Raw genomic sequence first — 25,476 nt, 5'->3', positions numbered from 1 at the left:
CCTATCACTTCTGCAGCCATTTCCAGCCTCTATAGAAACACACAAATTTAGACACCAAGGCCCAGAACCATACATTAAAGGGGTTGTCCAGGCACAGACTTGTTAAATAAAGACCCCTAAACTAATGCAGACCCCATAAACTAATAGACCCCAGACCTGACCCCCCTACACTAATGACCCCAGAACCCTAAATAAAGACCTCTAAACTAATACAGACCCTAGAACAGGCCCCCATAAACTAATACAGATCCCAGACATCAAACTAATACAGACCCCCCTAAATACAGACCCCCAGATCCCTTAAAGTAACACCGACCCCTAAATATACAGACCCTAAACCCCTTAAACTGATACAGAACTCAGACACCCTAAATACAGACCCCCACATCAGACCCCCTAAATACAGACCCCTTAAACAAATCCATCCCCTTATATTTACATAGCAGCTCGCCTCAGTCTTCTCTGTGGAGTCTTGCTGCTGCTCATGGAGCTGCGGTCATGTGACCAGCAGGTCTCTAAACAGTAGTAAGAACTTCAGAGATGAGGTCATGTGACCTTATGTCTAAAAGTCCTTTTGCAGGACATATACAATGCTGTTTCGTCACGGTTTTTGCCGCAATTTGCCGGGCGGAGGTTAAAAACTCCATATGATGATCCGCCATTGATTGGGAGAACAACGAATGGGAATGATAGCAACGTTGAACAGTGCTGACGTCTCGGCCAGTGGCGGATTATCATTAGGGCGCCCGAACCCCCTCATGCCCAGTGGCGTCGCTAGCACCGGAGGGAGCCCTGGTGCCAGGACCGCACCTGTCAGGCGAGGGGAGCTTCGCTTCTACTTTGCAGCCGTGGTTTGTGCTGCTTTAGAAGCTCCCCCTCCAGCCCCCCTTCCCTGCTCTAAACATCTCTCCTCTGCTGCTAGCTGTCGGGACATGGGGGAGGGGAGACTGTCGGCGGGCTCTGTGTCGTGCTGTGAGCAGGAGAAGAGCTGCAGTGAAGACATAAAAGGTAAGTGTATGTATGTTTAATGTCCATATTCATGTATGTTTAATGTCCATATTCATGTATGTTTAATGTCCATATTCATGTATGTTTAATGCCCATATTCATGTATGTTTAATGTGTATATTCATGTGTGTTTAATGTGTACATTCATGTATGTTTAATGTCCATATTCATGTGTTTACAAGGTGTACTTTGTGTATAATGTGCATACTCGTGTGTACTTTGTGTACTATGCATACTTTGTGTATAATGTGCCTACTTTGTGTACTTTGTGCATAATGTGTGTACTGTGCGTACTTTGTGCATAATGTGCGTACTTTGTACTGTGCGTACTTTGTGCATAATGTGTGTACTGTGCGTACTTTGTGCATAATGTGTGTACTGTGCGTACTTTGTGCATAATGTGTGTACTGTGCGTACTTTGTGCGTACTTTGTGCATAATGTGCGTACTTTGTGCATAATGTGCCTACTTTGTGTACTTTGTGCATAATGTGCGTACTTTGTGCATAATGTGCCTACTTTGTGTACTTTGTGCGTACTTTGTGTACTTTGTGCATAATGTGCGTACTTTGTGCATAATGTGGTACTTTGTGCATAATGTGCGTACTTTGTGCATAATGTGGTACTTTGTGTACTGTGCGTACTTTGTGCATAATGTGCCTACTTTGTGTACTGTGCGTACTTTGTGCATAATGTGCCTACTTTGTGTACTTTGTGTACTTTGTGAACTGTGCGTACTTTGTGCATAATGTGCCTACTTTGTGTACTTTGTGCATAATGTGCCTACTTTGTGCATAATGTGCCTACTTTGTGCATAATGTGCCTACTTTGTGCATAATGTGCATAATGTGCCTACTTTGTGCATAATGTGCGTACTTTGTGTACTGTGTGTACTTTGTGCATAATGTGCCTACTTTGTGTACTAGTGTTTAGGTACTGCTAGCAATAGTTGCGGCAGGGTGATGGTGGAGAAGGGGGGCCCAAGTTTGGGTAACAGCCCAGGGCCCATGGTCTTCTTAATCCGCCACTGGTCTCGGCCTATTCGCGTAGCAATCTGCCAGAGCGATAAACCAAGGTCTCTAAGTTGAAGGATTCTGTCCCTCTTAGCAACATGATATAAAATGATAGGAAAGGAAAAGATTAAGGGAGGTATTGCTGGGATTTTTTTTTGTGTGTATTTTCTAAGCGTTCCTTTTAAATGGTGCTTTACTTTACGCCGAGAATAATAAATTTCAAACGTGCTCCATTTTTTGTTTTGTTGTTGTTGTAAAAGCCAATGGGACTATATTCACGTTTAACTTTTGTTGCTACGTGACAATGAACTATGCTACATTCTGGCTGTGCGGTTTGCATCTCCTGCTAGCAGCACCCTCCCAAGGGCCTTTTTGGTGTATATTGCATTTCTTAAGCGCGTGGCTTGTTTTTTACTGCATTTGCTCTTTCCCTCCTTGTAGCAGAGTTAGTCCCATTTCTACACGCCGCATCCTCACCAGAGCTCAATCATTGGGAATATCCACTAATCCAGCATCGTATGCCAGTCTATTGGAATTTTACAGTGTCTCTTTCTACATGTATATTTTGCAATTGAAAGCTTCTGCACTTGTAGTAGTGGCTTACAGGTCACTTGTTATTGAATTGATCTGTGCTACCCTAGATGGCTTTGCAGGTATATTGACTGTGGAGTCCGTGTAGAGATTATAGTGATTAGGCAAGAGACTAATCGTCCTAATATAAACCTATCTAAATGAGCTCCTGAATTCATGGTAAAAGAGGTCAAGCAGGCGGTACACAAGATTAAAATGACAAAATTAATTGTGGTTGGCAAGATGAATGTTCTGAAGGTTTCTGTTGAGACTTCTCATTTCGGTGTATGCCGTGGATGTGTATACTGTTTGTATAGATGTGGATATGTAAATACAAACACATTTTTAGAAGTCTAATATCTCTTGTCTTGGTGAACAAATTCTAGTTTTTGATAAAGTTAAGAGGTTGGAAACTAAGGAACAAGCTCACCCTTTGCGGTATACTTAATGCTAAAATTCTGATGCGAAGACCAGCTGTGGCAGAGGAGGGAGGAAAGCATAGAGGGAGTTCAGACTCTGCAGCTGCGTCCTTGCTCTCCGCTCTAGGATTGGAGCTGCAAATAAACGAACGAAATCTGTCCTGAGATCTGAGCACAAGAATACGGCTGGGGAAATTCTAGTCTGACTCTCTACATCCCCCAGTCCTACAAGTCTCTGCATCAGCAATATCATATTTGTTTACAACTATTTCAATATTTTATGGTATAATAAACCATAAATTGCACGTTGCAATTTATTAATTGCTAATAGAAAACATTAGATTCATGACCGGTCTTGAAAGTTGGGTCACCTTGCTGCTTGCAGTTATTTGTATATAATTTTGGAGAGTACATAAGTTAAGACAAGGCTAGACTAATCCGGGCACCATGGTGACTCTTAAATATTCCCTAGACACTGGGCCTTCCTTGCAATGTTGTGTGCATTTGTCCGCCTAAGTGCCTGTAACTATTCTGTCACTGACTGTTTCCAATTCTTTTATCCTGGGATGGTAATAGAATGCTCTTGATGGGACAGCATCTTTTTTTTTTTCCCTTTTTTTTTTTTCTTTCTTCCCCCTTCTCTTTTTAGACTTTATTATTCTTTGTTTCCAGAAATAGAGGCAGGAATAGCAGCTTATCATAGTCATGGGATAGGCTGCTGGCATGTAGATCTAGTTAAGGGGCTATAATATGGTTATTTCTGCGGCTGTGACAAGTATATGGGCATTGATTGGGCTACTATATAAACCCTGATGGAATTATGATGGACAGTGTTGAGCCTGTACTACCATGTGGACCCTGTTTGAAAATACTGTTCTACCACTGTTAGTGCTCTGCTATGGCTACTGTAGATCTTACATCTACGCACAGACTTATTGATAAAACTTACTGCTATACTGTATGTTATAATTGTGGTAGAGGTTACAAAGCAGAATTTTTGTCTTGAACAGATTTTTTATTTATTACGTGTGAAGATTAAACCACCTTTTAATACAGCTATAAAGCATGTAACTCTAGCACTTAATGGTAAAAAAATAAATCTCGAGTGTAATTAAAACATGTTTCAAAAGTCCAGAAATAATAGTTCCTTATATTAACGCGTTTCAAACACAAAGGTTCTTGGTCACAGCATAAAGTGAAATTACGCACGTGTTTTTTTTTTTTAAAAAGCATCCTGTACCCATCATGCACTACGTTTACTTAAAAGACACCGCTCATTAGTGTGACATCCACGCAAAAAAACCCGGAAAGGGGCAAGTCTAAAAACCAGGAACTGGCATTCAGTCCATTATTACCCCAATTTCCAAGAAGGGGTTATATGTGTAGCCAAACACAGTACAACTATTGGAGAAATTCTATCCACTAGTTTATTTAAAACCACAGTAACTAATAAAACATTGTGTCACAAACCTGCTTTTTCAAGTGTGGGGCCGTTATATGTGTGAGTTTATGCGCAAGAGTAATAGCCTTTGTTCGAAAGATAACAAAAATGTAATTCAAAATTTGGGAGTTTTATGAATTGTGAAAACAATGACTTAAATTCAGTACGCTGAATATTTAATGCGGTCCACCTTTTTAACCCCTTAATGACCGCCAATACGCCTTGTCACGGCGGTCATTAGTGGGCTTTATTCTGATGCAATAGCCTTTTCACGGCGCTGCATCAGAATAAATAAACAGAGCAGGGAGCCGTTAAATCTCCCTGCTCTCAGCTGCCAGATGTAGCTCAGGGCTGGGGGCATCCCATATTAGTATCGATCTCACCCGTTTAACCCCTCAGATGCGGTGCTCAATAGCGAGTGCCGCATATGAGTGGTTTTGGAGAGTGGGAAGGAGCGCCCTCTCATCCCACCGACACCCGGTGATAAGATCACAGAGTGTCTGTGTCTCAGATGGCAGCCGGGGGCCTAATAAAGGCCACCAGGTCTGCCTGTAGTGAATGCCTGCTAGGCTATGCCAGAGGCATGTCCTAGCAGATGCCTGTCCGTTTTAAACGGCCAGGCAGTTATACACTGCAATACAGAAGTATTGCAGTGTAATATGCGATCATCCGATCACTTTGATAATAAAGTCCCCTAGTGGGACTAGTAAAAAAAAAAAAAAAAGTTTAATAAAGTTAATTAAAAAAAATATGATAAAAATGAAAAATCCACTTTTTCCCCTTACAAAATGCTTTACTATTAAAAAAAAACAAAATAAAGCAAAAAAGTTACACATATTTGGTATCGTCGCCTCTGTACCGAACCTGACTATAAAGCTATTACATTATTTAACCCACACAGTGAACGTCGTAAAAAATTAAATAAAAAAACAATGCAAAAATGTTTTCTGTGAATCCTGATTTTAAAAAAAAGTGATCAAAAAGTCGCATCTACTTCAAAATGGTACCAATAAAAACTACAAGTCGTCCCGCAAAAAAAAAGCCCTCACACAACTGCATCTGTGAAAAAATAAAAAAGTTATGGCTCTTCAAATATGGAGACACATATTTTTTTAAAAGTGTTTAGTGTTTTTACTGTGTAAATAGTAAAACATACAAAATCTATATAAATTTGGTATCATTTCAATTGTAACAACCCGCTGAATAAATTTGCGTTATTTATACCACACGGTAAACTGCGTAGATTTAGGAAACAAAAAAGTGTGGCGAAATTTCAGATTTTTTTTTCTACCCCCCCCCCCCAAAAAAAAGTTAATAAAAGTTAATCAATAAATAATATGTACCCCAAAATGGTGCTATTAAAAAATACAACTTGACGCAAAAATAAAAAAGTTATAGCTCTTGGAACGTGACGATGGAAAAACGTAAAAAATAACTTGGTCATTAGGGCCCAGAATACATGCAGGGGAAGGGGTTAATACAATTTAGTTGCCTAACCACTGTGGATAAAGCCAATGTGAGGGTTTCATTAGTTATCTATTATTGAGTCACTGGAATTTGGTAAGATCATTAAAAGGGTTTTCCATTCCGGACAATTTTGTTTGTTAGACGGTTCCCTGACAGGAAGGGCCCTTTTACGCCGGCCAATTATTGGGCAAACGAGAGTTCACAGAACGCTTGCTACCGATAATTGCCCTGAGTAAACAGGGCAGTGATCCGCAAATGAACGAGCAGACGCTCGTTCATCAGCTGATCGTATCGTTTGAAATACTGAAAATATTATCGTGGTCTGCAGCACATCTCCCTGTATAAACAGGGAGATGTGCTGCCGACATAATAGAAATGTATGGGGGACGAGCGATCGTAGTAACGAGTGCTCATCCCCATAGCTCCTTTTGAAAGGAGCAATCGAGCGTTGATCGGCGCACGTTGTACCGGCCAATATGGGCCAGTGTAAAAGGACCTTAAATTGATCACCGGGTGTCCTACTGCTGTGGTCCCCGCTTATCAGCTGTAATCTGTGGGGGAACATGGCAACAAGTATATAATTTCCCTACAGCGCCACCACAGGAGAAATTAAACACTACATCATACTTTTTGAAATTAATGGGCTGTCCATGTAATGCTTGGACATGTTAGTTCCTCCAGAGGTAGTCATTCTTTCAGCTGCTCTCTACTCTAGCTGATATGATAGTCTTGAACTCCAAATAGAATATTTTATTCCTTTTTTTTTTTTTTTTTTTAAACCAGACACCTTTTTTTAAGAATGTTCTCTTACTGCTAGATTATGTCCAAATCCAATACCTGGATTATAAATGGGTCATGTATGGATAAGATAATTAGTGCTTACAATGGTTCTATCATATACATTCATTGTAACAGATTTGTAAACGTGTTTGAAATTGATTACATCTCCGAGCAATGATCGTAGCATTAACTAGTCTCACGAAGGGTCTGTGGACCCACTGGGCCGTACCGCCTTGGTCGTAAGGCAGATGGCCAACGGGGCGCAGGTCAATGTCTATAGTTCGTATAGGTACCTGTGGCAGCTCGGACAGCAGCAGGGCAGGCTAGGCTTGGACTAGGCAGCAGGTAGAGGTGAAGCAGGTCAGACGTGGGATACAGCATGACACGACTTTGGCACAGCACAGTGCTCGACCAGGATGGTATGGAATGCAGGGAACAGGAAAACACTAGGAGGCCATCACACAGACAAATTTAGGAAACATAAACAAAGCGCAGGCATAGAAGCAGGGGACTGGAGCCCTCTTATAGTCCAGGGTACTCACGGGTTCAAGTTCATCAGAAGTCCGGTGCGCTCACTGGCTCTTCAAGAGCGGGCACGAGCGTGCGCGCGCACCCTACGGGATCCGGCTGAGGTGAGTGGACGCGAGTGCTGGCATCTCCTGAGGAGGAGCCTGGGGCCAGCGCTTGCCGACTCGTGGCTGCGGCTGTCAGGAGGAGATTGGAGCGGACTGCCCACAGCCACGGACATTACAACTAGTGACAGACACGCTGATTCCAGTGGTATGTAACTCATGTCTTTATAATTTAGTGATTTAGGAAAACTGGGTGGACAGAGTCTGGCGTATTGATGAGTTGTCCCCGTCCAGCCACCGTTGATTGACAGCTTTCTACTTATTAATGTGCATAGGGGAGAAAGCTGTCAATCACTCCTTAGGCTGGATTCACACGAGCACATTACGTCCGTAATGGACGGAAAGTATTTCGGCCGCAAGTCCCGGACTGAACGCACTGCAGGGAGCCGGGCTCCTAGCATCATAGTTATGTACGATGCTAGGAGTCCCTGGCCCTCCGTGGAAGTACTGTCCCGTACTGTAATCATGATTACAGTACGGGACAGTTGTCACCGCAGCGAGGCAGGGACTCCTAGCGTCGTACATAACTATGATGCTAGGAGCCCGGCTCCCTGTAGTGTGTTCGGTCCGGGACTTGCGGCCGAAATACGTTCCGTCCATTACGGACGTAATGTGCTCGTGTGAATCCAGCCTTAGAGGTTTCAAAGATGACGTGTTGTCTGAAAGATGGATTTTGAGACATCTGCCTATCAATGCCTTAATCATGGAAACTCTTAGTTCCTAATAAAAAGACTAAATGATTTGACTTGGCCAATAAACCAGCCATATACATTGTGTCAAGATGACAGGTAGACTTTATTGTTTTTAAACATATTGTCCACTTTAAAGCTTGCCTGACTATTTTTTTTCCCAAGATTTAGTGAATGGAATTTACCGCTATTTGTAACAATGACTCAATTCCAATAAAAATGCCATTGTCACTTAAATATTTTCATTTCCGACCTCCACAGTAAAGGAATGATGAGTCATGTACGCAGCTTAATGGCTCTGTGATGACAAGTTTCTCTGTCAATAAGTACTATGCATTGTTCTATGTTACTGCATATGACAAGCAGCGGAGACTTCTACATTCCTTACAGTGCGAGACCACAAAGCATATTCTACAATAATCATCGGTTCAATGTTCTCTCCCTATCACTATTACCTGTAGCGATGGAAATGGACTAAGTGAAAAGCAAAATAGGAAATCATATGAGGACTAAAGTTATTTCTCGGGTAATAGAAACAGAATGAAGAAAAAGTATTTTCTTTTAGCAAACAATTACCAGTCTCACGGTGATAAACTGGGAGTTTTAGGGTCTCCATTATCAAAACGGTACATATGGTATATAAAGGTTGAGTGACGTAGAAAACGGGGGGAAAAAAACCTGCAAAAACCAATATTGTGACCGAAACCTTTTCTAAAATGAATACTCAGGCAGAGGATGGAGGAGTTTATAGCCGAAGACTCTAATGACCCCAGTAAATTTCTTTCTCTCTGGCTATTTTAAAATGATTTCCAAAACTGCAGGGCCTGATTGTATGGTGAGATCATTTCTTCTTCCCTTTGCTCAGAGCCCTCTTATTTTTCTTTTTCATTCATTATTTTTTTCTATTCACACCCTATTCTTGGTGTGACCGGAGTTGGACTGTGTAATGACCTCCTCATTTGTTGACTTCATTGCTTATTGTACCACCTGGCCATTTGTATGCCTACCTATTTGTATACTGTTGTGACGTTGCTTTTCTTTTTTTTTTCTTTGAAATCAATGAGTGTTTAAACATAAAATGAATACTCCGGTAAGATGAGGCATAATTTTATACCTGTTTAGGACTTCTTTATCAAAACTGGCAGGAAAAACTGGCCCTGTTGCCTAAAGCAACCAACCACGGTGCAGCTTTTAATTTTCCAGAGCAGCTTAAGAAATGAAAGCTAATCTCTTATTGGTTGCTACAAGGCTTGTTTATGTGTTAGACCGTTTTGATAATGGACACCCTAAAGCATCCTATTTCATGATGGTTGCTAACTAAGGGCACGTTCAGACATGACAGAATTTTTCCGCTGCAAATGTTGGTGCAGATTTGGGGCAATTACGCAACGAATCTGCGCCAACATTTGCATATTTGACAGGTAATTCAGACCTTGCAGATATCACAGCGGACTTGCCACAGATATCAGTTTTTGCATTGCGAAGGCTGAAATACGCAGTGAAATTCCACTTCTTCTCCGCCATGTACTGAGCATGCTGCGGTGGGAAAAATCAGCACCGATGCCTAATTTCCGCACAGTAATTTTCTGCAACGTCTGAACTAAGTTTCCTAAAAATGTATAGAAACAAATGTAAAAAACGGCCGGCCCATCGTGTTTCTACGTCGGTCACTAACAGGCCTTATTCCGATGCCATAGACTTTTTACGTTCGGGCATCGGAATAAGTAAACAGAGCAGGGAGCTGTCAAATCTCCCTGCTCTCAGCTGCCAGAGGCAGCTGAGGGCTGGGGGCATCCCTGCTCTGCCGGGTGAGATCGATATTAGTATCGATCTCACCCGTTTAACCCCTCAGATGCGGTGCACAATAGCGTGCACCGCATCTGAGTGGTTTTGGAGAGAAGGAGGGAGCTCCCTCTCTCTCCCACCGACACCCGGCGATACGATCGCCGAGTGTCTGTGTCTCTAATGGCAGCCTGGGGCCTAATAAAGGCCCCCAGGTCTGCCTGGAGTGAATGCCTGCTAGATCATGCTGGAGGCATGACCTAGCAGATGCCTGTCCGTGTTAAATGGACATGCATAATACACTGCAATACAAAAGTATTGCAGTGTATTATAATAGCGATCGGAGAATCGCATATTATAGTCCCTTAGTGGGACTAGTAAAAAAGTGAAAAAAAAGTTTAATAAAGTTAATGAAAAAAATGAAAAACCCAGCTTTTCCCCTTACAAAATGCTTTACTATTAAAAAAACAAAATAAAGTAAAAAAGTTACACATATTTGGTATCGCCGCATCCGTAACGACCCGACTATAAATCTATTACATTATTTAACCCGCACGGTGAACGCCGTAAAAAATTTAATAAAAAACTATGGAAAAATTGTTGTTTTCTGTGATACTGACTTTAAAAAAATGTGATGATAAGTGATCAAAAAGTCGCATCTACTCCAAAATGGTACCAATAAAAACTACAAATCTTCCCGCAAAAAAAAAGCCCTCATACAACCGCATCGGCGAAAAAATAAAAACGTTACGGCTCTTCAAATATGGAGACACAAAAACAAATAATTTTGAAAAAAAAGCGTTTTTACTGTGTAAAAGTAGTAAAACATACAAAAACTATACAAATTTGGTATCGTTGCAATCGTAACAACCCGCTGAATAAAGTTATTGTGTTATTTATATCACACGGTAAACGGAGTAGATTTAAGACGCGAAAAAGAGTGGCGAAATTTCAGGTTTTTTTCTATTTCCCTCCCAAATAAAAGTTAATAAAAGTTAATCAATAAATAATATGTCCCCCAAAATGGTGCTATTAAAAAATACAACTTGTCCCGCAAAAAACAAGACCTTATACAGCTATGTTGACGCAAAAATAAAAAGGTTATAGCTCTTGGAATGCGACGATGGAAAAACGTAAGAAATGGCTTGGTCATTAAGGTTTAAAATAGGCTGGTCATTAAGGGGTTAAAAGCTGGCTCCGTGTTTAGCATTGTTGACTTGCAGCACGAGAGATCTGGGATTGAATTTGACCAAGGGCTACATTTGCATGGAGTTTGTATGTTATATTCAGGACCATGATGTATTGTTTATAAGGTATGCCAAGTGCAAACCTTACCTAGCCAGGGTTGATCTACCACCAATGCTTGAACTACAGGTTTCCTAAAAGGGGCGGAGTGGCAAACTGGCTTGAATTATTGTGGAGATCCCCAATTGGACTACCCCCCCCCCCCACCCCGGACTGTGAAATAAAAAAAATGAATGCTCATGTCCCCTCATGCTTCCTCAGCGTGTGGCGTCTGAAACTAGGTCCTGACGCTGGACAGCGGCAGGGCGTGGTTTTTGATGCAGCACTGATAACATTGAGTGCTGTGTCGCATATGGCTCTGATTCTGCTTGGCGTCAGGACCTCGTATGAGCCGCTGCACGCTGAGGGAGCCTGAGAGGAGCATTGAGGTGAGTATACTTTTTATATTCTGTCCGAAGGAGCAGTGAATGGCGCATGGCTGCGGTTGTTGCATCAACGTTGTGGTGCACAACCATGGTCGTTGCGTTACATGACCAAAAAATGAAATGCCAGTCTTAGTAAATCTGACCCTAAATTTTGATTTATAACCTATTAATGCAGCTGGTTTATAAACGTGAGGTATGCATGTGAAGGAATAAATTTTTTCCTGGCTTAAAAAGGATCTGTCACTAGCTTAATAATGCCCAATCTCCTAACTCATGTAATAGGTGCTGTCATGCTGATAATTCCAGTGAAAATTGTTTCCCAAAACGATTTAAATGTTATGAGCTTTCGTCTAGATATGCAAATGAGGCTAAACTGGCCGCTGCTCTCTCTCTGGGTGGTGTTTTGTGTTGTCTGTATGATGCTGTCCAGCATCCTATAGCTTCTCCCCTCCCCTGCAGAGAGTGATCTCCGCGTCAGTCGAGAGATCACGCTGTGTTTTACACTTCTGGCCGCAGTTCCTTCAACACATCGCCTCAGCGCTCATCCAGGAAGATGGTCCCTGTATCGACGGTCTCATCCAGGGACCTTTCTTCCTGGATAAGCACTGAGGCGATGGGTTGAAGGAACTGCGGCCAGAAGTATAAACACAACGTGATCTCTCGATTGACACTGAGATCACGCTGTGCAGGGGAGGGGAGAAGCTATATGACTCTGATTGGACAGCGTCCTACAGAACACATAGACACCGCCCACAGAGAGAGCAGTGTTACCGCCCCTTTGGCTAGTATAGCCTCGTTTGCATATTTAGAAAAAACCTCATAACTTTAAATAGACTTTTTGGGAAACTATTTTCACTTGAATTATCAGCGTGACCGCGCCTATTAGATTAGTTAGGAGATTGGGGCTTACTAAAATAGTTTAAATAGTCAGTTTAAAGAGGATCTGTCACTCTCACTAAGTTTTACAGGGGTTTTCTCACAATTAACATTAATCACTACCACTGGGACCCCCACCGATCTCTAGAACGGGGGTCCTGAACCCCCTGTTTCTCCTCACTGCTCATTCCCTTTGAAATCTTTCAAACCCCCATTCTAGGGATCAGTGGGGCTCCCAGTGGTGGAGCCCCTAGTAAACATAAATGTTAATTGTTGGAAAACTCCTTTAAGGGGTGTAAGTACAAAAAACTTTACCCCATAGCAAACTTTTTAATGAGTCCCCCACACAACATGAACACTTACCATCCCCATGGAATTTTTTTTAGCACTCATTAATACCACTTTACAAGGACCGAATAATATCTCCATGACCACATATATCTTTATCCACAAAGGCCATTGTAACCAATTATTTCACCATACAGTGTTCACATACCAGGATTACACCGGCGCATTGCAGAGTGTAATCACACTGTACTCAACAATTACATCCATGGACTCACAGGTGACGTCTTCTCTGACTGGAGAGGTTCACTTTCCTTTTTCTCTCTATGTGACACAGACCTTCATGAGGAGTTTTCCTGGTCACAACTTGTCTCTGTGTTTGCTGCCCAGACATCTTCAGTTCTTTGCTTTTCCAGCACATCCTTACCCTTTACAGAAAAATCCCATCCTGCTACCACCTTTAACTGTACCCTACTGCTGCAAAAAATTGTGCCCCATATATAGTGCTGTCCAAAATAATAGTGCAAAACGAATAGGGCCTTCTGCTGTAATACTTCCCTACGCAATAAAAGTGCCAACCCTTGGCCCCACACGGTTATAGCCCTCCTTTGTACTCCACACACCCTCCCTGTGAATGTGTGGCATATTCTCACATTAATAGTGCCATTTTAGTGCCCTTCGCACAGAAAGTGTTTCCCTTAGATCCCCACTCACAATAAAAATTCCCACTTAGTTCCCTTCACACAATAATAATGCCCCTTTAGTGACCACACACAGTAGTGATGCCCCCTTGGTGCCTCCCCCACAGAAATAATGACCACTTAGTGCCCCTTCACAGTTAAAATGCTTCCCCCACACAGAAATAGTGCCCCTATAAAGTAATACTCGTCTAGCCCCGTTCCCAGCCCAAAAGGAGCAAAAAATTAAGCAGGCCTCTTCTGGCTTGTGCCGGCAGACACAATGATTTCACTGCATCGCGACGGCCTGCGTTGGTGCCCTCACACTCTACCATCGACTTTTCACAGGGAAAGGTGAGACTTGGAGCTGACATCTCCCTGCTCCACCATTGTGTTCAACTATATCTTAGTACTGGGGATGCAGAGATATCGTTGAAAGTGGTGCTGGGCAGTCTGAACCCCTGAGACCACCAGGCCCTGAAGCTGCTATGGCGGTAGTTATGCCTTTGTTGAATACTCTTAAAAATAACACTGTGTAAGCAAAGATTTGACCTTAGATAGTCCAAATCTCCAGACTAACAATTCTATCTAGAAGCAGATTGTCGTTTATAAATATTAAAGAGGCTCTGTCACCAGATTTTGCAACCCCTATCTGCTATTGCAGCAGATCGGCGCTGCAATGTAGATTACAGTAACGTTTTTATTTTTTAAAAACGAGCATTTTTGGCCAAGTTATGACCATTTTCGTATTTATGCAAATGAGGCTTGCAAAAGTACAACTGGGCGTGTATTATGTGTGTTACATCGGGGCGTGTTTACTACTTTTACTAGCTGGGCGTTGTGTATAGAAGTATCATCCACTTCTCTTCAGAACGCCCAGCTTCTGGCAGTGCAGATCTGTGACGTCACTCACAGGTCCTGCATCCTGTCGGCCACATCGGCACCAGAGGCTACAGTTGATTCTGCAGCAGCATCAGCATTTGCAGGTAAGTAGCTACATCGACTTACCTGCAAACGCCGATGCTGCTGCAGAATCATCTGTAGCCTCTGGTGCCGATGTGTCCTCGCTCGTCTGACACGATGCAGGACCTGTGAGTGACGACACAGCGTGATCTCTGGAGAACACGCTGTGTCTGCACTGCCAGAAGTTGGGCGTTCTGAAGAGAAGTGGATGATACTTCTATACACAACACCCAGCTAGTAAAAGTAGTAAACACGCCCCGATGTACGCACATAATACACGCCCAGTTGTACTTTTACTTTTCAACACGCCCAGTTGTACTTTTGCAAGCCTCATTTGCATAAATACGAAAATGGTCATAACTTGGCCAAAAATGCTCGTTTTTTAAAAATAAAAATGTTACTGTAATCTACATTGCAGCGCCTATCTGCTGCAATAGCAGATAGGGGTTGCAAAATTTGGTGACAGAGCCTCTTTAAAGTTAGAAAGTTGAAAACTAGACCTGACAGATAGAAAATGCACCAAATTAATCACAGTAGAGCACTCTAGATATAATTTTTTTTTTCTTCCTTACGCTACCTCATGGCTGGTGTACTTTGCACTGATATTTTGTGACACAAGAATGGCGCACGCCATTAAAAAAAAAAAAAAAAACAGGTGCGTTTTATGGCTCCTGTTTGCCACAGCCCTTTTTTAGGACCCTTTTAAAAATTTCGAGTGAGGTGTAAGAAGTGCCTAAAATGTTTAAATAATATAAATTGTTGCACACTTCCACTTTTAAGCGGATCAGCATAACCGCGCATCCACGATGTCACCAATATATATGTGTGTATGTGTATATATATATATATATATACACACACTACCGTTCAAAAGTTTGGGGTCACCCAGACAATTTTGTGTTTTCCATGAAAACTCACACTTATATTTATCAAATGAGTTGCAAAATGACTAGAAAATATAGTCAAGACATTGACCAGGTTAGAAATAATGATTTTTATTTGAAATAATAATTTTCTCCTTCAAACTTTGTTTTTCTCAAAGAATGCTCCATTTGCAGCAATTACAGCATTGCAGACCTTTGGCATTCTAGCTGTTAATTTGCTGAGGTAATCGGGAGAAATTTCACCCCATGCTTCCAGAAGCCCCTCCCACAAGTTGGATTGGCTTGATGGGCACTTCTTGCGTACCATACGGTCAAGCTGCTCCCACAACAGCTCTATGGGGTTGAGATCTGGTGACTGCGCTGACCACTCCATTACAGATAGAATTCCAGCTGCCTGCTTCTTCCCTAAATAGTTCTTGCATAATTTGGAGGTGTGCTTTGGGTCATTGTCCTGTTGTAGGATGAAATTGGCTCCAATCAAGCGCTGTCCACAGGGTATGGCGTTGCAAAATGGAGGGATAGCCTTCCTTATTCAAAATCCCTTTTACCTTGTACAAATCTCCCACTTTACCAGCACCAAAGCAACCCCAGACCATCATATTACCTCCACCATGCTTGACAGATGGTGTCAGGCACTCTTCCAGCATCTTTTCAGTTGTTCTGCATTACACAAATGTTCTTCTGTGTGATCCAAACACCTCAAACTTCGATTCCTCTGTCCATAACACTTTTTCCAATCTTCCTCTGTCCAATGTCTGTGTGCTTTTGCCCATATTAATCTTTTCCTTTTATTAGCCAGTCTCTGATATGGCTTTTTCTTTGCCACTCTGCCCTGAAGGCCAGCATCCCGGAGTCGCCTCTTCACTGTAGACGTTGACACTGGCGTTTATTTAATGAAGCTGCCAGTTGAGGACCTGTGAGGCGTCGATTTCTCAAACTAGAGACTCTAATGTACTTGTCTTGTTGCTCAGTTGTGCAGCGGGGCCTCCCACTTCTCTTTCTACTCTGGTTAGAGCCTGTGTGTGCTGTCCTCTGAAGGGAGTAGTACACACTGTTGTAGGAAATCTTCAGTTTCTTGGCAATTTCTTGCATGGAATAGCCATCATTTCTAAGAAAAAGAATAGACTGTCGAGTTTCACATGAAAGCTCTCTTTTTCTAGCCATTTTGAGAGTTTAATTGAACCCACAAATGTAATGCTCCAGATTCTCAACTAGCTCAAAGGAAGGTCAGTTTTATAGCTCCTCTAAACAGCAAAACTGTTTACAGCGGTGCTAACATAATTGCACAAGGGTTTTCAAGTGTTTTCTAATGATCCATTAGCCTTCTAACACAGTTAGCAAACACAATGTACCATTAGAACACTGGAGAGATGGTTGCTGGAAATGGGCTTCTATACACCTATGTAGATATTGCATTAAAAACCAGACGTTTGCAGCTAGAATAGTCATTTAGCACATTAACAATGTATAGAGTGTATTTCTGATTAATTTAATGTTATCTTCATTGAAAAAAACTGTGCTTTTCTTTCAAAAATAAGGAAATTTCTAAGTGACCCTAAACTTTTGAACGGTAGTGTATATATAAAATGTAATAAAATCTCAAAAAAAAATATTATTTCTTACATATATACTTAGGCCACAACAAGGCAATCTCCCCTTAGCGTTTACTTCCATACCCTCAGACCCGGGTACGCTGTGAAGTTTCCGGGTCCTTCCCCCTCCTCAAGCATAACCACTTGTGAGAAGTTCCTCATTATATTATTCAGTGATGTGTTAGATACAAAAACTCTAAGGTTATATAGATATTTTAGGTATTCCTATCGCATCATCTCAAAGCATCTTAAGTCTACAGTTTTTCTAATCCTATGCTTCGATAATCATTGTTAAACATATTACATATAAATACATGAGTTAAAGTACATAAATATTCATATATAAAACTATAAATGTATGAAAGAATCACATATTGACATTTAAATTATTGATTGTTGCAAAGGAGAATTCAGTTCATGCGGATTTAATAGTTGAATCCTAAAAACACTTCTCTTTGTAGTGTTTCCTTTTAAAAGCAGCTAAATCCATCTTATTTTTCACCCCCTCTAGTATTCACCATCTCAGATGTGACACATTGTTTTTTTTTTCTCCAAAAAAAAAAAGTGTCTTTATACATTTGTTTAATTAAATATTAGAACCGTATCGCCTCATTCTTATTTTTGGTTTGTTTTTTTATTTTTTCTCATAGTTACGAATCACGGATTTTGTGTTAATTAATTACTAATTTAATTTGTCGTGATGTTTGATCTACATGGACAGTTTAACAAATAAATCAAATTCTTGCTACTTTGATCTATAGCTGCCAGGCAAAAATTTATAAACATGAGGTACTTTGTTAACATTTTGATCAAATTGTATAAGCCCATTTGCCACTTCATGACGGCCTATTTTAAAGTGGGTCCCTACTCTATTGGTTGCAGCACCGCATGGAGGCCACTGCCATTGCAACGCCGCTCCCACAGAGGGAGCAACCCGAAGGCCCAAAAGCACCCATGCTGCCAGGCCACACTAAGCCTCCTTGGCTCTGAGCCACGTCCCCCCACAAGTGCAGCACCACAGCAACAGATACCACCACACCGCACCACAACATGTGAACAGATGGAATAAGCTCACCTTACCATGCGCTCCTAGCGGCCAACTAGGAGTACAAGCAAGAGCAGAAACACTTATGAGGTCATTCCCTAATTTAAATCGCCTGGGGCAAATTTGTGGAGTGCTGGTACCAAGTAAAAAAAAAACAAAAAGAAAAACCCACGTACCGTTTCCTTTTACTGGCCGATGTAGTTAACCATCCTTCTACTATTTAGGTCTGCTTTGATTAATCTATTTGCTATAGATAATCTCTTTCGGGAAGGGAACAGAGGGCGATCTGCAAACGAGTTACCAAATGTCTTGTTTTAGACCCCAGTATTATTGTTTAATATAACCAGCGTGGCAATTGTATGTCGATAAGTAAACCAATTTTTCCTCGATTTTGTTTTATTGTCTTTTCGATGTTTGATTTATGGTATAGATATAATTTGGTTTCTCTTGCTATTGCTTTAATTTTCCTTTTGGGGTAACCCCTTGCAAAAAATTAACTTATCTGTTCGGCATTTTGCTTATATCGTTTTTTTATTAGATTTGGTAAGCTTTTAATTAATTGTATGTGGAGCATGAAAGCTTTTAAAAATGTAACATATTGTTACGAACTATCTCTTTTGTATAGACTGTGTATCATGAGCTGTGGGTATGTGGACCCACTGGGTCGTACCGCTGTAGCGGGATAGCAGCTGGCCAAACGGAATACCACGTAAGGCCCCATGTACACGACTGTATTTTTTCCCTTCCGTAAATACTGGCCGTAAATATGGGTCCTTTGTCACACGTTTTTAACCCGTATTTACGGACCCGTGGCCGTACACATGGGTTCGTTGTCATCCGTAATCCACCCGTATTTACGGACCCGTAAAAAAAGCGAGGCTGGAAATAATGTCACAATCATGTCCAAACCCCTTAAAAGGGTCACATGATCGCTCAGACGCCATTTTCTCTGCTTCCCTTTATTCAAAAATTGAAATCCCCTGACGTCGCCTACCAACGCTCCCGTAATTACGGGTGCACACACGTAGCCATCCGTAATTACGGGAGCCCCATAGACTTCTATGGGCCTGCCCGTGCCGTAATTACGGCCTGAAATAGGACATGTTCTATATTTTTCAACGGCCCGGACACCTACGCAAACGGGAAAGTACCCGCGGCCAATAGAAGTCTATCGTAATTACGGGCGTTTTTACGGTCGTGTGCATGGGGCCTAAAGTTTATAGTCCGAGAAAGGGTACCTGTGGTAGAACAGAAAGTAGCAATGGCTAGGCTTAGATGGGACCTTGGCAGCAAACACCAGGCGTGGTGTTCTACAACATGACTCCAACTCTTTTGAGGCACCGGAACAAGGTAGCACGGGATACAGGTAGCAGGAACGGGAACTCTGGGAACAGGAAAACCCTAAGGGATCATTTGCTAGACTGATACGGGAAAACACAACAATTCTCAGGCAATGAGTGAAGGGGCAGGGCTCTTCTTATAGTCCAGGGGGATTAGACAATTCTAAACATGTGTGCACGCTGGCCCTTTAAGGCCGGGACCAAGCTTGTACGCGCACCCTAGTGGTCACTGCAGGCCAGGACGGCCACGTGTGCTGGCATCTCCGGGAAGGAAGGCGTTGGCAGGATGAGAGGAGTCTGTAGTCTACGGTCGCGGACGTTACCCTGTGGTTTCTAGTTTCATACATACATAGTTAGTACGGTTGAAAAAAGACACCTGTTCATCAAGTTCAACCAAAGGATGGGAAAAGGGGAGGTAAAAATTTGTACACATAGGAGCTTATATTTTTTTGTGCTTGGAAAATATCTAAGCCTTTTTTAAAGCAATCTACTGTCCCTGCTGTGACCAGCTCCTGCGGTCGGCTATTCCATAAATTCACCGTTCTCACAGTAAGGCCGGATTTACACGAGCGTGTGCCTTTTGCGCGCGCAAAAGGTACTTAACAGCTCCATGTGTCACCCTTGTATGATGCGTGGCTGCGTGCTTTTCACGCAGCCGACGCTCATAACTCTTTTATATTTTGTATGACGCAGTTGTATGAGACTTTGTTTTTTGCGGGACGAGTTGTACTTTATGTAGGTACCATTTTTTGGTACAAATACATTATTGTTTAATTTCTAAAAAAATTTATTTTATAAAAAGAGATCTGAGGACGCTCCCCTGATGAGATAGGGGTGCAGAAACGCGTAGGGAATTTTGCTTCTAAATGGCAAACAGACCAGCATTACATTTGTTACTGCCTTTGTATAGCGTCGTATTGGTGTATAAACACTGAACCAATATACTTCAGACACTTTATCAAAGGCTTATGATCTGTGTTGCCAACGCCTGTACTCAGATCCTTTTGGCATTAGTGCCCACTTTTTTTTTTTTTTTTTTTTTTTTAGATCAAATTAAACTTATTTTAAACATTTATACAGGCAGTGTCTTTCTATTTACCGTTTAAACCTACACTATCCACACTGTATTTTTGGAATTCACATCAGCACCTGTCACAATCTAACCCTATCTCGGACACACAGTAGACTAGAACCTAGTAAGTTTTTTAAGTGTTGGAGGAAACCATGAAATTTCACTGTCTAGTTTGATAGAAATTGGAGGAAACCATGCAAACAATGGGTGAACACACAACTGCATGCAGATATTGCTCAAGGTGAACTTCGAACACAGGACCCAGTTCTGCAAGATAACCGAGCTAACCACTGAGCCACCATGCTACACGTTAAAAAGTAGATCTGCTACACGGAAATAAAAACGGAGCAAACTTTAGAGCAAACAACTCAAAAAAGAAAGTAAAACGCAAATCATCCTTGCACGACTTCTGACAATTTTGAAAGTACAAAAGTTCTCTGGGTCTTTTATGAAGTCGCCTTGTGTATATATGAATGATTTGGACTTTTTATAAGTATTGCTTCTGTCCAGAACATGGCTTCATCCAAAAAGTAGCAACAGGTGCACCGTAAGCTGTTATAAGCAGACTCATCGGTGTCTGAACACGTAAAAGGAAAATTCCACAATATTTCTGAAGGCAGCTTTCATATGAAACCATGTTGATGCAGGAAGCCTGACTGCCAGATCTGTCTGAACTAGCAGAAATGATTAGGTGGAACCTAGCAATTTTCAGATCATTTTAAGGGTGTGATCATATTCATTTGACATGTTGATATTGCATATGATATTGCATATGTCTTAAGGCCATTCAGTAAAGATACACACAACAAATTCATAACCTAGTGTATTCCATCACCTACTTAATAGGGAGATTGCTTTGGCAGCATTTATTTCCAATCATTGCACAATTAGCTTTCAACATTAACACAGCTCCACAAGGCGACAGATACGTGGTTCGCTTATGCATTGGAAAAAACACTCTTCCTTTTTTCTCGTCCTATAATTGTTTTTCCCTCAATGACTCATTCCTAGCACGGAGCATATTCTCTAATAGAAGTGACCTTTTCAGGCTGGTGATGATAGTTTTAAGGTTAATTCATCCCATTCACTGCTGAATGAAACAAGGGGTTTGTACAAAAGCAAAACATTCATATTGATTTTCTGCACATTTTACTTTATTATGGGTTGAATTCACTCACTAACAAAGCCCAGGAATATTTAATCTGATGTTGTTAAGAAAAATGACTCACTTAAGCTTTACCTTAACTAGAGAAATATATAGTCCATTGCATAAATATTTAGATATTGAGCAAAATATTGCAGTTTCAGCTTTAAATGGTCACTACATTTTCAACAAACTTTGCATAAATTAATACTGTAGTACAAGTGAAGAATCTTTGTAATATATGTTATTCGAGAAAAACTCTTCTTTCTCCACTTATCAGGCCCTTCTCCCCCTGCCTCCTGCACTAATCATTCATTCTCAATTCACCGCTAAAATCCTGCAGATTATCAGCTCACTGAGGAATCGGGTCACATGCTGCCCATAGAAGTCCACAGAAGGGGAGGGGAGGAGTAAGAAGGAGCAGAGTGAGAGACACACACAACTACTGCTGTAGCTTCTAGTAAGTGTTTTATCTCACCCAGTGCTGGATTTACATTCACACTGCTGCTTACTGCTGTATGATGTCCTCCATGTTGCTGCTGTCTCAATATATATGTTAACATAGTACAGGGAGAAGAGGAGAAGTCTGCTCTCCCATGTCTATTTATGGCAGACCTGATAGCAGATCGGCTCCACCCACTAGCTCAGGGAAAACTGAGCATTAGAGAGAGCCCCTGCAGAGGAGAAAACTGCTAAAAAAAAAATGCTATATACACATCATATAATGGTCAGAAATAATATTTTTCCTCATTTACATACATATGGCAGCTTATTCTGAAAAGTCGCATGAAATATTAACATCCAATTCGAATGAACAGTTCTGGAATTACAACCGTTTTAATACAAACACCACTCAGGGGTGAACTTAGCCCCTCTGCTGCCTGAGGCAAACTATAAAAAGACGCCCCACCCCCCATCTATCAGAGTTTTCTCATTACTCGCTTTACACTACAAACACGCAATATATAATTTTTTTTTAAATAGGAAAACATTTGTTGTTTATTTGCTAAAGTGCTGTTTGAGGTATAGAAAAGATTTAAAGAATTCTACTTACTGTATTACTTTAGTATCATAGATCAGCAACGCAGCATTAACACGGAAAATGGTTTAACCACTTAAGGACGCAGCCTAGTTTTGGCCTTAAGGCTCAGAGCCCATTTTTCAAATCTGACATATTTCACTTTATGTGGTAATAACGTCGGAATGCTTAAACCTATCCAAGCGATTCTGAGATTGTTTTCTCGTGACACATTGGGCTTCATGTTCGTGGTAAAATTTAGTCGATATATTGTGTTTATTGGTGAAAAATTGCAAAATTTAGAGAGAATTTTGAAAGAATAGCATTTTTCAAAATTTAAATGCATCTGCTTGTAAAACAGACGGTTATACCACCCAAAATAGTTACTAGGTCACATTTCCCATATGTCTACTTTAGATTGGCATCGTTTTTTGAACATTCTTTTATTTTTCTTGGACGTTACAAGGCTTAGAACATAAACAGCAATTTCTCATATTTTTAAGAAAATTTCAAAAGCCTTTTTTTTAAGGTACCTGTTCGGTTCTGAAGTGGTTTTGAGGGGCCTATGTATTAGAAACCTCCATAAAACACCCCATTTTGAAAACTAGACCCCTCAAAGTATTCAAAACAGCATTTAAAACGTTTTTTTTAACCCTTCAGGCATTTCACAGGAATTAAAGCAAAGTGCAGGTGAAATTTGCAAATTTCATTTTTCTTGCTGAATTTCAATTTTATGCAATTTTTTTTCTGTAACACGGAAGGTTTTACCAGAGAAACACTACTAAATATGTATTGTCCACATTCTGCAGTTTTTTTAAATGTCCCACATGTGGCTCTAGTGCGCTCGTGGACTAAAACACAAGCCCTAGAAGCAAAGAAGCACCTAGTGCATTTTGGGGCCTCTTTTTTTAAATAATATTTTAGGCAGCATGCCAGGTTTGAAGAGGTGTTGAGGTGCCAAAACAGTAGAAATCCCCCAATAGTGACCCCATTTTGGAAACTACACCCCTCAAGTAATTCAGTTATGGTTGTTGTTATCATTTTGACCGCACAGTTTTTTCACAGCACCTATTTGAATTGGGCTGTGAAATTAAAAAAAAATTCATTTTTTTCCAATAAGATGTCATTTGTGATCAAAATTTCTTATTTTTACATTGAACAAAATACCCCATTTTGTTGCCCAATTTCTCCTGAGTGCAGCAATACCCAATTTGTGGTGATAAACGGCCGTTTGGGCCCATGGGAGGCCTCAGAAGGGAAGGAGCGCTGTGTGTTCTTTGGAGTGCAGATTTTGCTGGTTTGGGTTTCGGGATTATCACTAATAATCCCCCCCATAGAGCCCTGACTAGTTACTATAATGAAAGGTTAGGGGGGTCTGAGCATCCGACTGACTGCTCTAAAAGGGGGGGGGCAGAATACTCCCCCTCCCCTATAGAGCCCTCTGCAGTAAGCCAGACGCTCAGAACGCCCCTCCCCTGCATCCCCCTATCCTTCCATTATAGTAACGTGAGGGCTCTATGGGGTGGATTATTCTCCTCTCATAGAGCCCTTGGCTGTCAGTAAAATGCCCAGACCTCCCTTGCAGTATACTCCCGGGTCCCGGTCCCCCAGCTAGGGCCAACCGTCACCTTTTAAATTAGTGAAGGCAGGAGCGTGAGCGCTGTAAGTGGCGCTCAGTTTTTAATACAGGCCACTGCTCACCGCTCACCTCGTGCATCTCGTTACGCCTCTTCTTGAGAAGAGAGCACTCGACCGCTCCTTCTGCAGACCTGCTCCTCTCTGGCGGCGCGTGCTGCATGCAGCGTCAGAGAGGAGAAGGAGTGTTCTTACAGATGGGCACCATCATGCGGCACATCAAGTAAAATAAGGCATGCCCCCTCCCCCCGGTCCAGTCCATCCCTGGTTCAAAATGCGACCCAGGGGCGTAACTAGGAAAGACTGGGCCCCATAACAGGCAGACAAAAACTCTTGACTGGGCCCCCCCAGGTGCCACAAGCGGCCCCCCTCATAGATAGTGCCCCCTGTAGAATGTGCCATACAGCCCCCCTGTAGACAGTGCTATACAGCCCCGCCTATAAACAGTGTCACACCCCACTTGTAGATAATGACCCCCATCTCCCCCTTGTAGATAGTGCCATACATCCCCCCTGTAGATGTCGCCATAAAGCCCCCCCCCTGGTATATAGCGATATAGAGCTCCCACTGTATATAGTGCTACACAGCCCCCCTCCCTTGTATGTAGTGCTGCACAGCCCCCCCTTAGTAGATAGTGCCACACACAGACCCCTGTAGTTTGCGCCACACACAGCCCCCTGTAGATAGAGCCATAGCCCTCCACCTTGTAAATAGTGCCACACAGCCCCCCCTTAGTAGTGCCACACGGCCCCTTGTATATAGTGCCACACAGCTCCCCTTGTATATAGTGACACGCAACCCCACCTTGTGTATAGTGCCACAAGGCAATGGCGCATCCGAGAATGTTATATCAGCCAGGGGATGTCAATCAAACATGGAAAGTTGGGTTTGGAGGCAGGACTATGTGACTTGTCAGGATAGCGGCACCGCCCCATGACCCTTTAATGAGTAATTAGCTTATAGTGTGCGCCGTTTTAAAAGTGGATTTAAAGATTTTGCTGCATCTGAGAAAAAACATACAGGGGAAATATTGTCAGGTCATGTATTACCGCATGGTGGCGGTTTAAGGGGTTAAAACTACCTGACAGGTTCCCATGAAATATACAATGAATTGAGAACAATTCCATCTGCCCTGCAATTTTGTGATTATAGATATATCTTATATAATTACAGCTCCAGAACCAAGCTCATACATATATACAGTACCACAACCAAGTGTGTATATGTATATATATATATATATATATATATATATACAGTACCTCAACCAAGCACCATACATAAATACAGTACTAGAACCAAGCTCTGACATATATACAGCATCAGAACAAAGTTCATACATATATATACACAGCACTAGATCCAAGCTCCTAAATAAATACAACATATATTTAGTGCAACCCCTGCTATATAGGTTTGTACGGCGTAAAACTACAGCTCCCAGCATGGACCGATCAATGGTAAGGATATGCTGGG

At 41.7% G+C, this 25,476-nt stretch overlaps 1 protein-coding gene across 3 annotated transcripts in view; it reads left to right on the top strand.

Annotated features, from left to right (window-relative positions):
- The window catches only part of HOMER2 (homer scaffold protein 2), a 191,379-nt gene that overhangs the window by 83,722 nt on the left and 82,181 nt on the right, over positions 1-25,476 (top strand). Inside the window, exon 1 of one of the 3 annotated variants that reach the window (XM_075855235.1) lies at positions 974-1,008. The exons of 1 other annotated variant lie outside the window; for it this stretch is intronic. The gene's annotated coding sequence lies outside the window, so the exon portion shown is untranslated. Of the gene's footprint in view, positions 1-973; positions 1,009-13,508; positions 13,662-25,476 lie in introns of those variants that run through there. One more of the 3 variants, XM_075855234.1, reaches the window with a different exon arrangement.

This window comes from Rhinoderma darwinii, chromosome 3, assembly GCF_050947455.1.
Source record: "Rhinoderma darwinii isolate aRhiDar2 chromosome 3, aRhiDar2.hap1, whole genome shotgun sequence".
Taxonomy (NCBI): Eukaryota; Metazoa; Chordata; class Amphibia; order Anura; family Rhinodermatidae; genus Rhinoderma; species Rhinoderma darwinii.
The sequence above is the reverse complement of the archived record's forward strand: the minus strand, read 5'-3'. Positions and strand labels throughout refer to the sequence as shown.